Source organism: Carcharodon carcharias, chromosome 22, assembly GCF_017639515.1.
Source record: "Carcharodon carcharias isolate sCarCar2 chromosome 22, sCarCar2.pri, whole genome shotgun sequence".
NCBI classification, from domain to species: Eukaryota; Metazoa; Chordata; class Chondrichthyes; order Lamniformes; family Lamnidae; genus Carcharodon; species Carcharodon carcharias.
Window position 1 is genome coordinate 59218198 of NC_054488.1, and position 16776 is coordinate 59234973.

The window sequence follows — 16776 nt, forward strand, 5'->3', positions numbered from 1 at the left end:
TCACTCGTTCCACTCTAGGACAACAACAACTTATTTTATATAGCGCCTTTTAAAAATGTTCCAAGGATCTTCAAAAGCGCGTTAAGAATCTAAGTGCCACATAAGGAGATATTAGACCAAGTTACCAGAAACTTAATCAAAGAGATAGGCCGGAATCTTCCAGTCCAGCCTGCAGCGGGAAGCTTGGTGGATGTGGAAACTTAATTTGGCATGAGGCTAAAAATCAATTTCCCAACAGCAGGATGAACTTTAGTAATTAGGTTCTCAGGACTTTAGAGGCGGGTTGAGTTTCCTGATGAACAATGGCAGGAAGCTCTTCTATATGCATTAGCATGTCATGCATGCTCATTAAAAGGCCAGCTTGCCAGATTTAATTTCCCCCACCAGTCAGAAAAGAGAACATTCACATTTATTACTGCATATAAGTGGCATGCACTTCGCAAGGTTGACTTCTTCCAGCAATTTGAAGTGAGTCCAGTGCTCTGGTTTGTTGGGTTGCACGCTTGTTTTGGGGTGACCGAGTTGGTACCAAGACAAAGAAGATCTGTGGACCGTTCTTAGAAGAAACACATTCTGTTTGTTTACAAAAGCAATTTAGCAGCTACACTTGTATGCTTAGGAAGCAGGGTGAAAGGCAGGGGTGAGGTGGAGGGGCTGGTAAAATAGAGGTGAACTCCCTGAGGAGGCATTTGATCAGTAAAACTGGATACCAACACCTTCTCTAGGACAATTAGGAATGTGTATTAAATGCTGGCCTTGCCAGTGATGCCCATATCCCATGAATGCATAAAAACACAAGTAATCCGAAAAGGTAGGAGTAGTAACAGGACTGAAGAGGTTGCAGGAAGGGAAGTAGGAAGGTGAAAGAATAGGGAATGTGATAGGAAGGCCAGATTAACCACGATCGATTAGGTGGAAGGAATGGGATGGGATGGCAGCCACAAAAGCCACATTTTCCCCACCAGAAAATGCAGCCTACAGCTGATGGTAGCTCTTCTCCCTACCATGCGTAGAAGGAGGAAAAGGAAAGCAAACCATTAAGAGAAAGAAACAACAAAAAAGGAGTAACAGAGAAAAATCAACATGAAGACAGCAGACTGAAGTAAGAGAGATCATATTCTCCAACTTGATGTGTATTGTGATGGGCAATCAACTAATAATTAAATATTATTTTTTACCACTCTGTCCAAGTTGAGTGTAAATGTAGCCTAAGACTGGTATCTGACTTGCCACAATTCACATTTTAAATTTTACTTACCAGTCAGCATACTGACTAACAATCCTACTAGAATTGTACTTAGGCAAGCAATCAGGCTGTAATAGTAAAATGATATGGAATAGAAATTCTCTGCTATGCTGGGCCTGAAATATAAAAAGAAAACAAAAGTATTAATTTTGTTCTAGTGAATAAATAGCAGATTTTCAAACCCTAGTTTAGGAACATAGGAACAGGGGCAGGCAATTCAGCCCCTTGACCCTGTCCTGCCGTCCATGGCCGATCATGACTGATAGTTACCTCAACCTCATTTTCACAATACTTTGACCCATATTCCTTGACATCCCTACCTGACAAAAATCTATAGATAAGTCTTGAAAATTTCAATTGATCCAGAAAATTTCACTTGATCCAGAATTCAAAGGCTTCTGGAAATTCTATTAGCCTTTTGCCTCAGCCAAGTGTTTTTTCATTTCACTCCTAAATAGCCTAGCTCAAATTAGGAGTTTTATGGAGGTGGTGGGTGTCTCGGCAGCTGGCTAGAGAACAGGTGAGGGACATGTGTTACCTCCTGCTGGGAAGGTCTGCTGGTATTATGAGCCAATCAGGCAGTTGAGAGGTCACCAGCAAGCTTCCACAGGAAGAGGACCCCAGAGCATAAAGTCCCTCCCATCTGAATTGTCAGCCAATCAGAGGCTGGTAGCTCTTTTGTCCAGCAGCGCTACTGGGGCAGTGGTGGCTTGCTGCAGGAAAGGCACCCAACTGAGGCCCAGATCTTTGTTGGGCCCCTGGGCTTATGTGAGTGATTGTGGGAGGGGTTCTGCGGGGTAGGGGTTGCGGGGGAGGCACGTCGGGGAGTTCTGCAACAAGGGCTTGGAGAGTGGCTCTCAGCAGTCCCCTCCTTTCTGATAAAAACAAAAAACTGCGGATGCTGGAAATCCAAAACAAAAACAGAAATACCTGGAAAAACTCAGCAGGTCTGGCAGCATCGGCGGAGAAGAGCAAAGTTGACGTTTCGAGTCCTCATGACCCTTCAACAGAACTAAGTAGAAACAAGAACCGAGTGCCTTTGAGTGAGGGATCCTCTCCCGGGAGACCTCAAGTAACTTGCTCATGTCTGCTCATGGTGCTCCCTGCATTGCAACAGGCCCACCCACTGCTGGGTTAATACTATCAAAGTCTCCACAGAGATAAGCATAGAATACCGTTCTGTATCTCCTGCTTCAAATTCCCCCAACCAGAGGAAATACTTTGTATCCAACCTATTGAAAGCCTTAATCATTTTAATTGCTTCAATGCAATCATCCCTGAACCTTCTAAACTGAAGGGAATACAAGGCAAGTTTATGCCTTTAAACCCTGATTCATTCTAGTAAATTTGTACTATATGCCAATGTCCTTTCAATTTCATTATGTATGGCCTGCTCAATTTGAATGAGCAGTACCTTCAAAGGAGATAAAAACAAAAAACTGCGGATGCTGGAAATCCAAAATAAAAACAGAAATACCTGGAAAAACTCAGCAGGTCTGGCAGCATCGGCGGAGAAGAGCAAAGTTGACGTTCGTGTCCTCATGACCCTTCAACAGAACTAAGTAGATATAGGAAAGGGCTGAAATATAAACTGGTTTAAGGAGGCGGGGGGGAAGAAGTGGGGGGTGGTTGGTGGGACAAGCAGCCAGTGATAGGAGGAGATAACCAAAAGATGTCACAGACAAAAGAACAAAGAGGTGTTGAAGGTGGTGATATTATCTAAAAGAATGTGCTAATTAAGAGTGGAGAGCAGGACAAGCAAGTGGGTGTGGGGTGAAATAAGACTAAAAGGTATGGATAAACGATGGTGGAATACATTTAAAAATAATGGAAATAGGTGGGAAAAGAAAAATCTATATAAATTATTGGAAAAAACAAAATGGAGGGGGAAGAAACGGAAAGGGGATGGGGATGGAGGAGGGAGTTCAAGATCTAAAGTTGTTGAACTCAATATTCAGTCCGGAAGGCTGTAAAGTGCCTAGTCGGAAGATGAGGTGCTGTTCCTCCAGTTTGCGCTGAGCTTCACTGGAACAATGCAGCAAGCCAAGGACGGACATGTGGGCAAGAGAGCAGGGTGGAGTGTTAAAATGGCAAGCGACAGGGAGGTCTGGGTAATGCTTGCGGACAGACCGAAGGTGTTCTGCAAAGCGGTCACCCCGTCTGCGTTTGGTCTCTCCAAACCTTCAAAGGAGAGATGGTAATATAAGAGTGAGACTAGTAGAGTGAACACAATGACAGCAACGGCAACATAAAGAGTTGGATCAGTAGCGGGAACACAGTGAGTATAAAGGATGGAGCTACGAGGACTGATAAAAAAAGTGCTGTCGCTTGGAATCAGATAAGTGATTGGTTGATTTTTTAAAAAAAGAGCGGGACTTGAGAGGCCAGATCAGTGCAGGATTAGCCCAGAGGTGAAATGAGGTCATGGGGAAAAGAGTCATGTGGCGTGAGTTTTCTGGTAAGTTTTTAATTTAATTTAAATAGATCAAATATACAGACCTGAGTGTTGAAGTCCAGAGACATTAATTAGGAGGGCAGGTGATTAGTTTGTGAGTTTTAAGGGTTTTTTTTCCCCCTTTCTAAAGTGGGGCAGTAGTTTAAACTGGTACTGGGGAGATATAAGTATTGTATGAAATTTATAGCTCAAATAGTTAAACTACTTAATATAACTACAGATGATTGTTGAGTGATATTCTAAACTTGAAACCTAATTAGTTTAATAAATCATGATGGCAGGGCAGGTGATGTGTTGCAGCTGTAGTATGTGGCAATTGGTGGATACTTTGTGTGATCCACAGTAACCAAATCTGCAGTAAGTGTTTGCATCTTGAGGACTTCAGCTCAGAGTTAAAAAGCTGGGGTTGAACTTCAGAAAATATGGGAAAATGTGAGATTGTCCCCTTTGGCAGGAAGGATACAAAAGCAGAATATTATTTGAACAGGGAGAGACTGCAAACTGCTGAGGCACAGAGGGATCTGATTGTCCTTGTACATGAATCACAAAAGCTTAGCACTCAGTACAGCAAGTAATTAGGAATGTTGGCCTTCATTGCAAGAGGGATGGAGTAAAAAGACAGGGAAGTTGGAGCAATTCCCACTGCGCAATGGGATGGTTGAACACATGTGATCTTCTGCCGTTGAGCTCATTAATCATGCATCTGCAAGGAGCTCGGCGAATCTTGTGACAGGGTGGGCAAGAAGTTGCCCACCCCCGCTGTTACCTCATGGGGTCGATGGTCTGGGCAGCATATTAAAATGGCATCTGAACAACTATTCGCTCATTGCAGGATAGGAGCTCCAGACAGAAATATCTAAGAGAAGTTGACGAAACACAAATACTTACCTTGATTTTTAAATCGGCACTTTGGGTTTCTTTTATGTCCCTTGGGCCTTCTATGTAGGCGCCGGCTGGGGAATGGCTGCAAATGCGCAGTTCATCCATTGTCACATCTTTGGGCCAGGAACTGACCCTGCTCACACGCACAGTTAGTTTTTTTTACATTCTTCACCCTACTCAGAAGAAAAAGAGGCAAAGGAGTGAAATGGCATGAAACTGCAGCTCAGGTGATGTTAACTGGAGTGCCATTGTGCTGATGGTTTCCCAGGGAGCAGGATATGGGAGCAGGACAGGGGGAAGGTCCCAAACCAAAGAATGGGACAGAAAGGTCCCAGAAGACAGACCCAGGCAAGAAACAAAGACAGAGATCAGAAACAGACCCTGTTCAGTGATGTTGAAAGGAGGAGAGAAATAGGCTCTGAGTTAAAGGGAAAGCTGTGGGGTGCAGACTTGAAGCAAAGTGGGTTCAAGAGAAGCCCAGAAGTACTGAGAGGGGGGTGGTGGTGGTTTCCGTACTGCAACTGTTGGAGCAAAGATTCCAGAAGCAAAGGAGAGGAGAGAGACCGTGCCTGCGTGGAAGGCAAGACTGACCTCCCCCAACAACCCAGTTAGGATGCATCCAGTAGCTATCTACAATATGTGGGCATTGACTCCAAGTGATTTTTAATGTATAAGTCTGCTTAGTCAATCTCTAACTCCTTTCTCTATTCCAGGTACCAGCAAGAAAAGGGGGAGGACATCACCAACAAGATCTCACAGTCCCAGCTCCCACTTCTGAGGAGGAAAGCTTAGTATCTTCAGAGGAAGCACCATCACCGCATTCACTTGCACCCTCCACCAGCGCAGGTACATGCACCTCGTTGAGTCCTAGTTATACAGCAGACTCAGATTCACAATCTGGTGATCACTTCACAGAGACGGGTCCACGGCTGGTGGAGGCAGTAACAGCCAAAGTCTCTGACATTCGAGAACTGCTGGAGAACAGGCTCTGCTGAGTCTGATTCAGAGGACAAGCCTCTGTACTCGTCCCTAACATACCTTTCGGAGATGCAGAGACAGGCGAGGGAACATCAGGCAGAGTTATCACAGGCCATCCGCAGTCAGGAATGAAGGCTGGAGGAGTCTGTTCACATTCTGCCTGCTGTCTTGGCTCTGACATGTGAGCGCATTGAAGTTTCCATAGGAAGGGTGATGGCTGCCTTGGAAACTCAGGTCCAGCAGTTTCTGCCGGATTTGCATTTGGACTTGCACTTCAGAGAAGATTTGATGCCACGGGGACTTGTAGTCCCATCCATTCCTAGTTGCTCTGAAGGTACCACAGCACTCAACTTTTTTGCAAGAGGTTCATTCCAGGGCTCCACTGGGGGCTTCTGCAGAATATCGCAATCCTCCACTCAGTGACGCATATGAGAGCTCACTAATCCCTTTACAGTGAGGCACACTCTCTCAACATGCAGCTGATCTGTGATCACCGAAAACAGATTATGCAGGTTTGTGTGAGCTTGGGAGCTTGCACTACTCTTACATCTTGAGTCACTCACAGGTACCACAGATCTTCAAGGGCCCTCAGAGGATTCAGGGTTGGGTCATCAGTAGTAAAGGCTACACGCAAAGGACGAGGCTAATGGCAGCCACAGAGTGTTTCAGAGGTGAGGTACAATGCCGTTCATTCAGCAACAAGCTCCTTGACTGAGCAGACCATTGGCATGTTGAAGATGCATTCAGTTGTCTAGACCAGTCAGGCAGAATACTCTCCAGTACTCTCTCCAGAGGGTGTCCTGGATGATTGTGGTTTGCTGCACGCTACACAGCATGGCACTCCAAAGGGGCATGAGTTGCCACATAGCGAGATGGAGGAGCTGTATGTCTCCTCCCTTGAGGACGATGCCAAAAGGGATGACATCGAAGTGGGCAAGGATGATGATGCCCCACAGGAGGGGCCATTACACGGGCCAGACATGACAGATGTGCCTGTAAGACCCTTATAGTGACAAGGTTCCAGGGCAATGTAGAAGACTAGCTCATACAAGCCCATTTCAGGTATCCTTTGATGTAAGGTAGGCATGAACACCTTCTTTGTAACCCTCAACATCTCAATGAAGGGCAGCAAACTCAGAATGAGTAGTCACAATCTTAATGATGGCCTCATCCTAGGCAGTCTATGGAGCATGTGACTGTTCTGTTATAGGGTAAGAACTCCACACTGAAGCAAATAGACAGGATGCAGTTCTTTCAAACATCGCACCAACATTTCACTGCCTACGGCAGCTTTCAATAGACAGAAACAGCACTGAAAACTTCAATGCACTCAGGGCAGCATGCCTGAGACATTGCAAGGCATCTCAAGGAGGACAATCATCAATCATTGGTTATCGCTTAACCGTCTGAGGACAGATCTAAATTCAGACAGCGTCATTTCTCCAAATGCCATCTCTCGTGCATGAATAATGTTCAGGCCTCATCCTGATACAGAGTTCCAAGGATGAGATCACTCTTCAGGATGCTGTGATCTAACACTCTCAATCATGGATGCCAGCCTGTGAGTCAGGCTATCTTTGTGTGCACAGAGAGCTTCAGCAGCACCATCATCTGATGATTGATAAGCACTCATGACCCTACCTTCTTCGGGATGATCCTGCCTTTGTCAAGAGCTTCCCAAGTTCATGTCCATCAGTGCCATGACATCTGGGAGTGACGTGGCTCAGTCAGTCTCGATAGCACATTTTAAGATTACTTAGTAACTTCATGTATACCAAAGGCCACACACACAAAGCGACTGGCTTTGTTCATGTCATTTCTATGGACATAAAAGCGAATGACAGAGCTGAGATTGAGCGAGACACCATAGACCTGAGGGACACAATGGGAGATACTTGAGAAGGAGGTGCATCTGTTACACTTGGATGACCTTGGAACATTGCATCATGTGGAGGAGTCATTCACTAGCTAAGACTGTGAGGCAGAAAAGCAAAATATATTTACTCATGTGCAAAGTATATACCGTGAGAGGACACCCGTGCCACCATTGTGCACTCAGTACTTCTTAATTTTTCTAATCCTATTCCTATGCCTAGGCACATGCCTGACATCTGCAGCAGAGGTGGAGGCAGACTGCTATGCCCTGTTGTCTGAGGTGACCTTGGCGGATGTCCTCTGGAGGCTTGAGGCCTGGAGGACCCCGGCCTGACAAGGGTCGCCTGCTCATCGGCAGGTGCACCCTCCTCAGCCTGACCAGCTGGATTGGGTGATGTCACAAGCAAAGGGGAATTGGAGCAGCTGGACACCTTTGAAGTGCCCTGTGTGGAAGCCCCCGGGGCGTTTGGCCGGCACTGCCCCTCCCTGTGGGTGCCCTAGGGCCCCTCCCTGACTCCTTGAGGAGATGGGGCGCCTGGATGGAAGTCAAGATGCTCTGCCCCCTCTCACCTAGCCATTGATGGATCCCGTTGACGGCTACATCGATGATGTGTGCAGGTCTGGGTGCGTATTCAGCCGATACTGCTGGACCAGCGTCTTCTGTGAAGGACGCCACTTTTCCAATGGTGACCTCGATGTGCTCACATGTCAGAACCTGACATCAGACAGAACATGGACGGACTCTTCCACCCTTCGTGCTAATCTGGTGATGACCCCTAACGACTCTGCCTGCTGTTCCCTTGCCTGTCTTTGAAGCTCCAGCATGTCTGTGAATCTGGATTCCAGAGACTCGCCGTCAGGCTCAGAGTCAGCAGGGGCCTAACCTCCAGCAGTCCTCCGAGCGTGGTGGGAAAAACAGAATGGCAAAGTATTACTTAAATGGTGATAGATTGGGAAATGTTGATGTACAAAGGGACCTGGGCGTCCTTGCACACCAATCGCTGAAAGCCAGCATGCGGGTGCAGCAAGCAGTTAAGGCGGCAAATGGTACGTTGGCCTTCATTGCGAGAGGCCTTGCGTACAGGAGCAAGGATGTATTACTGCAGCTGGTCAGGGCCTTGGTGAGACCACACCTTGAATAATGTGTGCAGTTTTGGTCTCCTTACCTCGGGAAAGATGTACTTGCCATCGAGGGAGTGCAGCGAAGGTCCAACAGACTGATTCCTGGGATGGCAGGATTGTCATATGAGGAGAGGTTGGGTGAATTAGCCCTGCAATCACTGGAGTTTAGAAGAATGAGAGAGGATCTCATTGAAACGTATAAAATCCTGACAGGGGTGGACAGGCTGGATGCAGAGATGATGTTTCCTCTGCGTGGTGGTGGTGGTGGTGGTGGGGGTGGGGGCGGGGTGGGGGGCGGTGGTGTAGAACAAAGGGTCACAGTCTCAGGATGTGGGGTAAGCCATTTAGGACTGAGATGAGGAGAAACTTCTTCACTGAGAGGGTGGTGAACCTGTGGAATTCTGTACCACAGCAGGCCAAGTCACTGAATATATATAAGAAGGGAATAGACAGATTTCTAGACTCTGAAGGCATCAAGGGGTATGGGGAGAGCGCGAGAGTATAGCATTGAGATCGAGGATCAGTCATGATTATACTGAACAGCGGAACAGGCTCAAAGGGCTGAATGATCTTCTCCTGCTTCTATTTTCTATGTTTCTATGCTGCCCTATGAAAAGACCGGCCCATATATTTCTCCTTTAATTATTAACATTAAAATTTCAACTCAATAAGCCACCATTCATGCCCATTAGGCACAATATGTGCAATGAGGGGAAGTTCTCCAATTTTCAATCTGACTTATCCTGACACCATTATAGTGCATTCAAAGCAACAGGAAATGCAGTGCAAATGTTCATCATGCCCGCACTCCCTCATGACCCACCACGCACCCCCCCCCCACCCCCCATACCTTGACCGTGCTCATGCCCCACACACTCCCCCCACCGCCGATCATGCACGTCACGCCTCCGCACCCACTCGCCCTCAACCCTGCCCGTACTCATCATTCCCCTGCACTTCCAGCGATGCTCACACCTCCGCAACCTCGATCCCAGCCAGGCTTACAGCCCCCCGCACACCCCCCATTCCCCCGGCCATGCTCACCGCCCTCCTACGACCCACGACAGCTCGCCCCCCCACCCCTCCATCCTACGAAAACCCAAGCCCTACTCCTACAACCCAGAACAGCTCAACCCACATCCACGATAATCCGACATCGGCTGGACTACAACACCCTCAGATGAGTTTGAAAGACGGGTGTGGGGGAGGGGGCTGAGCGGTGTCGGGGGGGTGGTGCGTGAACTGTGTCTAAGGTGGGTGAATTGTGTCAGGGTTGCCGTTGTGCTGCAGTGTATTCTGTGTTTACAGGTCTCAGGCTAACCTTCAGTGACAGCTCCTACGGATCCGATGCCGTGGCGACTCTCAGTGGCGATGAGCGCTCAGATATTCACTGCAATTGGGATCAGAAAATCTGGGCTAATGTATTTACGAAACTTATGCCCAAAATTCTGTTATTGTTAAGCCGTATTTGATTCGCACCATCAATATACTTAACAAACACACACAGATTTTATTTCCATTTGCAATGTTAAATATCAGATCACAATACTAGGTGAATATTTTGCTCCTTTACAACTACTAGATTTTTGTACAGAAAACCAAAAATACCTACATGCTATCGCAGACATGAAACTAAACTGGCAGCCAACGAAAAAGCAATTGGATAGGCAGAGATTCTGTATCGAACAAAACAAAACGATGCAGTTATTTTTAAGTTACACAAACTTGCACATTTTTTTTTGTAAATGTTCAATTCTAAATGTTTATTAACTACCTGTAATTTTTAAAATTCTGCTTACCGGTTTCCTACCAAGAAATCTTCTGCTGTTTTTTGCCCAGTCCCGCCACGTTTAAAGGCACAAAAACTTCCAATTGTAGTAGATGTTATTAGCATAGAGGCAAAAACAACATAATCTCAGACATCAAAGGTACGATTCTCTGCCATGGTAGCTTCTTGTACAAAGATAAAAGCTCAAAAGCACAAAGATTCAATGATTATTTGACCAGATAGCTCAAGGTCCACAGCTAAAATGTTCCTTTCCTGGAACAAAAATAGGATCACAATAAACTAGTTATTTATAAATATGATCATTGTCTTAATAATAAAGCGATAAATATGACATAAGGCAAAAGGTGATTTCTTCTTCATTGTTCAGATAATCAAATAATGCAATGCATTCAAATATTCAATGCTGAATCCACACATATAATCATCACCCTTAATTTTCCACAATTTTAAGGTACTTACCCTCTCCAAACATTTGAAACTGTCTGTTCACAATGTTTCCGTACCTTTTTTGCCATTTTAATAATTAAACACAGGTCTTCCACAAAAACACAATAGGTAGTAATACAACTCGTAATACAACTCTATTTCAACTCTTTCTTGGACTCGAACGCAAGTTCTGTCGAAGGGTCATGAGGACTCGAAACGTCCAACTCTTTTCTTCTCCACCGATGCTGCCAGACCTGCTGAGTTTTTCCAGGTAATTCTGTTTTTGTTACAGGTAATACAACTTGAGTTGCAAAACTAGTTCAGTTCTTGTCAGGGAATGTCTACTGTCAGTAATTCAATTCGGCAGCCATTCACAAACTTTAACAATCAACAACTGAAAAAAACTTGCACAACAAAAACAGAATTACCTGGAAAAACTCAGCAGCTTGCTCTGCTCTTCAGAGTTGAAAGGCTCTAATCTCTTGTATACATACAGAATAATTCTATGTATTACTGTTTTGAGATGGGGGATGAATAACTTGAGTTTGTTCTACTAGCTTTTTATTGACTGCAAGACAAATATAGAAAATATTTCATAGAATGATAAACAGTTAAGGAAGCCATTTGGCCCATTGTACCTGTTCTGGCTCTTTGAAAGATTAGTCCCCCTTAGCCTTGCAAAATTCCCTCCTTTTAAATATTGTGACAAAGAGATTTGCTGGTGTTGTTGGTGAGAGTTTAAACTAGCTCATCAGGGGCATAGGCACCAGAGTGTAGATTCAGAATCTAAGGTTGAAAACGAAGGCAGAAATGTAGTGAGTATGGAAAATGGGAGTGGCAGGAACACTATAAAATAGACAACAAAGGAGTTGTTCAGTTATTAATGGTATATTTTTCAATTCAAGGTGTCTAGTGAATAGAGCGGTTGAGCTGAGGGAACTGAAAGACAGTGCGAATTTTATGTCCATAGCACTGCAGGAGATGGTGGTATGGAAGGCTAACACAATTTTACTGAGGAGCACTACACCACCAGCTGCCTCTGGCATGGCCCACACAGCATGCCCTCTTAATTAGTCACCACACCGACGTCCCAACATTGCACCTGAAGCCTATGAAGGTGCACTATCCCAATGTCAACATCCTAAACAGCTGATGTAATGCCAGGAAAACAAATTTGGAGCAGACAGGTTCAAGGAACATACTCACTTGTCACTCTGCAAATAAGTGCTAAGCTGCAAGATGTGGTCTGTACTAGGGCAAGGTGCCCAACTTACAAACCATGTCATTTTTAAGAGTTTCTGCTATTGTGAGTTATCTGGGAGTACTCTGGAGTGTTTTTGTAGGTGTTGTGGTGAGTCTGGATTCACCAAGAACGTCATTGCATCCACACTCAGAGGCATAGGTGATCTATCATACAACAGTTGCAACAGGACTGCAGCGGCAGTGTCTCTACGTCTGCAGCATGTCAGGAGATGGAGTGGAGGCTGTGGAGAGAGTAAGCTCTACATGATGCACTCTGCCAACTTGGAGCCAGATTCCTCCATGCTCCTTGGCAGTAACAGGGGATGTCTAGCAGCCCAGCCAATGCACTCAGTATCTCACTGTATGCTGCCTCATCAATGTCTTCATCTGAGTCTTCTGCAGCAATATTTGTCTGCAGCTTTGCCCTCCGGTAAGCTGGCAAACAATCCATCCTTCTGTCTCCTTATAGCTAACGAGACTTAGATGCTTCAGTGTACTTGTGCACCAAATCGCCGCTAAAATTTTTGTTAGTTGCCTATTCAATATGCTTAAATACCTTCCCACTGCCTTCAAGCATAGCCTTCATCGACCAGCCCAGCAGCCTCCAGGAATATCCACTAGTAGTGTAAACACATAATGCTTCCCGCCCAACACTACCACTGCCATTTTGCCATTCCTCCTGCCTCCCAGCCCTTCACCACTGCATTGACAAAATTCCATCTAAAAAGTGAGGATACGAACATACAAATTATTAGGAATAGGCCACTCGGCCCCTCAAGCCTGCTCTGCCATTCAATAAGATCATGGTTGATCTGATTGCAGCCTCAACTCCACATTCCCACCTATCCTCGAAAGCCTTTCAACCCCCCCACCCCACCAATGCTTATCAAGAATCTAAAGGATATGCTCTAACTGACCCTGGATGTAACAAGTGGTGTTCCTCAAGGATTTGTACTGGGGCCTCAACTTTTCACCATGCTCATTGGCGACTTGGATGAAGGAACAGGGAATTGTAGATCCAAGTTTGCAGATGATCCCAAATTAGAATGGTCAGGAAATAGTGCCAATGGCTGTATGACTGAGGGAGCAAAACTGTTGCAACGTGAGTTCAACATGAGCAAGTGTGAATTCATCCATTCTGGACTCAAGAAAGATAAATTGGAATGCTTTCTCAGTAGTGAAATACTAGAAACTTGAGGATTCCAAGCACACAAATCATCATATGCAAAACGGTATCAAAAAAATTCAAAAAGTTTAATGGAATTTTTTTCATTTCAAGGTGACTGGGATACAAAGGAAGGGAAGTTATGCATGTTATAGAGCTTTTTTCAGACCCCATTTGAAGTGCTGAGTTCATTTTTAGGCATTGCACCATAGGATGGATATATTGGCCTTGGAGAAAATGCAGCAGATTCGTCAGAATGTACCGTGGCTTAGAGGGTTAAATTATGAGGACAGGTTGTATAAACAGGCTGCAGTTACGCGAGTTTGGAAGATCGAGGGCAATCTGATTAAAGTGTTTGAAAAATTATAAAGGCCTTGATATCGTAGATATGAAACTACTTCTCTTGGTGGGGGTAATGGAGTATAATTTTAAAATTAGAGGTAGGCCATTCAGGAGCAAATCTACCCTTGAATGAACTCAACAACTGAGAATTCTATATCCCAAGGTGAATGCTAAGATTCCTCTGAGTGAAAAAATTTCTTCTCATCTCAGTCCAAAATGACTGTCCCCTTAACTTGAGGCTACGCCCCATAATGAGACTCTCCAGGCAGGGGAAACAAGTTCTTAGCACCCACCCTGTCAAGCCCTCTCTCCAAATCATATATGATTCGATGAGAGCACTTTTCATTCTTCTAAACTCCATTCTAGTCGATTTCTCCTCATAGGACAACCGTCTCACAGGAATCAAGCTAGTGCATCTTCATTACACCCACACTAAGAGAAGTGTATTCTTGTTCAGGCTTTTTTTTTAAACATATGATTTTGGAATATGGATACTGCTGGCAACGCCAGCATTCATTGCCCTTCCCGAATTGCCCTCCAGAAGCTGGTGGTGTGCTGCCTTCTTCTATTGCTGCAGTCCATGTGATCTAAATACACTCACAGCACTTTACGGAGAAACTTCTTGCATTTTAACCCAGAGTCAGTGAAGGAATGGTGATATATTTCCAAGTCAGAATGATGTTGCAACAAGTTTGGAAAATCAGGTATGTATTATATTTGGATGCATATTATATTCAGAAACTATGGGATTTGCTATTTTTAGTTCAGATTTCCTGCACCCACAGTACTTTCCTCTAATATTATTGAGTTCAACATAGTGCTTGAGAGGGAAAATCACAAAATAACTATAAAGATTCTAGATTTAGCTAAGGCTGTCTGCAATGCGAATAGCAAACTAGGCAAACCTGTTAATGGGGTATGTGCAAAATATAATTTAATGTAGTGCAGAACAAGTTTATATCTCTAAGCCTAAGGATATAAAGGGTTTTTTTCTGTACCTTTTAGTTTCAGAACATAAATTCAGACATCTCAGGGCAACCTAGCACTGGAGTGGTAGAGTTTGGAGAGTTGAGGGAAACTTAAATAGCTTTCTAAAATATAATATTGTTTGCTTTTAACAATTAACTGAAAATACTGTTTAAATTTTAAATCTCATCGGGGGACCCAAGCAGAGAGATAGAGCTATCAACTGAGGAGCAGCTGTAGATAGTTAATTAAGGAAACTAGTTTGAACCATTTTTTTCTGTATCTGGGCTCAGCTAGAATCTTTAGTTTCAGAACATATAAATTCAGACATCTGAGTGCGACCCAGCACTGGAGTGTTGGAGGTTTGGTAAGTTGAGGGAATTAAGTAAGGGGGCAAAGAAGGTGCTCCTTCACTTTTTCTAGCTTTTCATCCTGTAGGAATTGGTTCTTGCTCTACTACTGGGGAAGAATTTAGCCATTTGATGAGTATCTGGTAAATGGGTAGGGTCTATTCCATTCCTAAGGTTTAATATAGTACAAGAATTTGTGGCAATATTAATAAAATACATGAAAGAAAATAAGTTAATTGAACAAAATAATTAAGTAGTTAATTAAAACACATAAGGATGGCAGGACAGGTGATGTGTCATGGCTGCAGCATTTGGAAGTTCCTGGGTGCCAGTGTGATCTAGGGCAAACAAGTCTGCAGTAAGTGTTTGCAGCTCGAGGAGCTTTGGGTTAGAGTCATTGAACTGAAGGCTGAGCTGCAGACACAGACACATAAGGGAAGGGGAATGTTACCTGGACGCTTTGTACTAGAAGGCAGTCACACCCAATAGGTTAGGATCTTCTAATTTGGTCGGTGGTCAGGTACCGGAGGATGTGACTGCAGTTGGGGCAGGTAAGGGGCCCCAGAAGGCAGGAGTGTTAGCTTCTGCAATTGTCCAACAGGTTTGAGGTTCTTTCAGTCTGGATGAACGTGGGGGTTGCAGGATGGATGAGCTAACTGACCATGGCCATTCAAATGGGGGAGCAATAAGGAATGCAGTAGTAGTAGGGGACAGTATAGTGAGGGGGATTGACACTGTTCTCTGCAGCAAAGAGTGAGAGTCCAGAAGGCTGTGTTGCCTGCTCGGTGTCAGGGTTTGGTATATTTGCTCAGGGCTGGAGAGGAACTTGCAGTGGGAAGGGACGATTCAGTTATCGTGGGTCATGTAGGTACCAACGACATAGGCAGGATGAAGAAGGAGGTTCTGCATAGTCAGTATGAGGAACAAGGCACCAAATTAAGAAGCAGAACCTCAAAGGTAATAATCTCTAGATCATTACCTCATCCACGTGCAATTTGGCATAGGGCAAACTAGATTAGAGGAGTGAATGCCTGGCTCAGAGACTGATGTGGGAGAAGTGGGTTCTGGTTTATGGGCACTGGCATCAGTACTGTGGAAAATGGGGACTGTACCACTGGGACAGTCTACATCTGAAATGTGCTGGAGCTGGCGTTCTAGTGAGCTGCATAACTAAGGAAAGGAAATAGGGTTTTAAACTATAATGTGGGGGCAAGGGATCAAATTTGGGAAGATGTGGTAAACCAAAGAGTAGAGAAGGCAAGAGAGAACAATACTAATATGGAAAATGATAAAAAAGACCGTGACAGGAAGAGATAGAGAGTACAAATCTAAGAGTAAATCAGCGGATAAGGCTAGTTGTTACAAAAATAATAAAAGGACAAAACTTAATGCTCTGTATCTGAATGCACGTAGCATTCAAAACAAAACAGGTGAACTAACAGTGCAAATATGAATACATGAGTACAATCTGAAAGCCATTACAGAGACACGGCTACAGGATGACATAGATTGGGACCTGAATATTGAAGGGTATGTGACATTTAGGAAGGACAGAAAGCTCAGAAAAGGTGGAGGGGTGGCTCTGTTAATTAATGATGGTATTAGCACATTAGAGAGGGGTGAGCTAAGTTCAGGAAACCAGGATGTAGAAGCGGTTTGGGTTGAGATGAGAAATGATAAAGGCATGAAATCACTTGTGGCAGTGGTGTACAGGCCCCCTAACTGTAACTACACAGTAGGACATAGTATAAAGGACGAGATAATGGGAGCTTGTCAGAAAGGTATGGCGATAATCATGGGGGATTTTAATCTGCATATTGACTGAAAAAACCAGATGGGCAAAGGTAGCCAAGTTGAGGAGTTCATAGAATGTTTTCAGGATAGTTTCTTAGAACAGTATGTTCTGGAGCCAATCAGAGAGCAGGCTTTAATAAACCT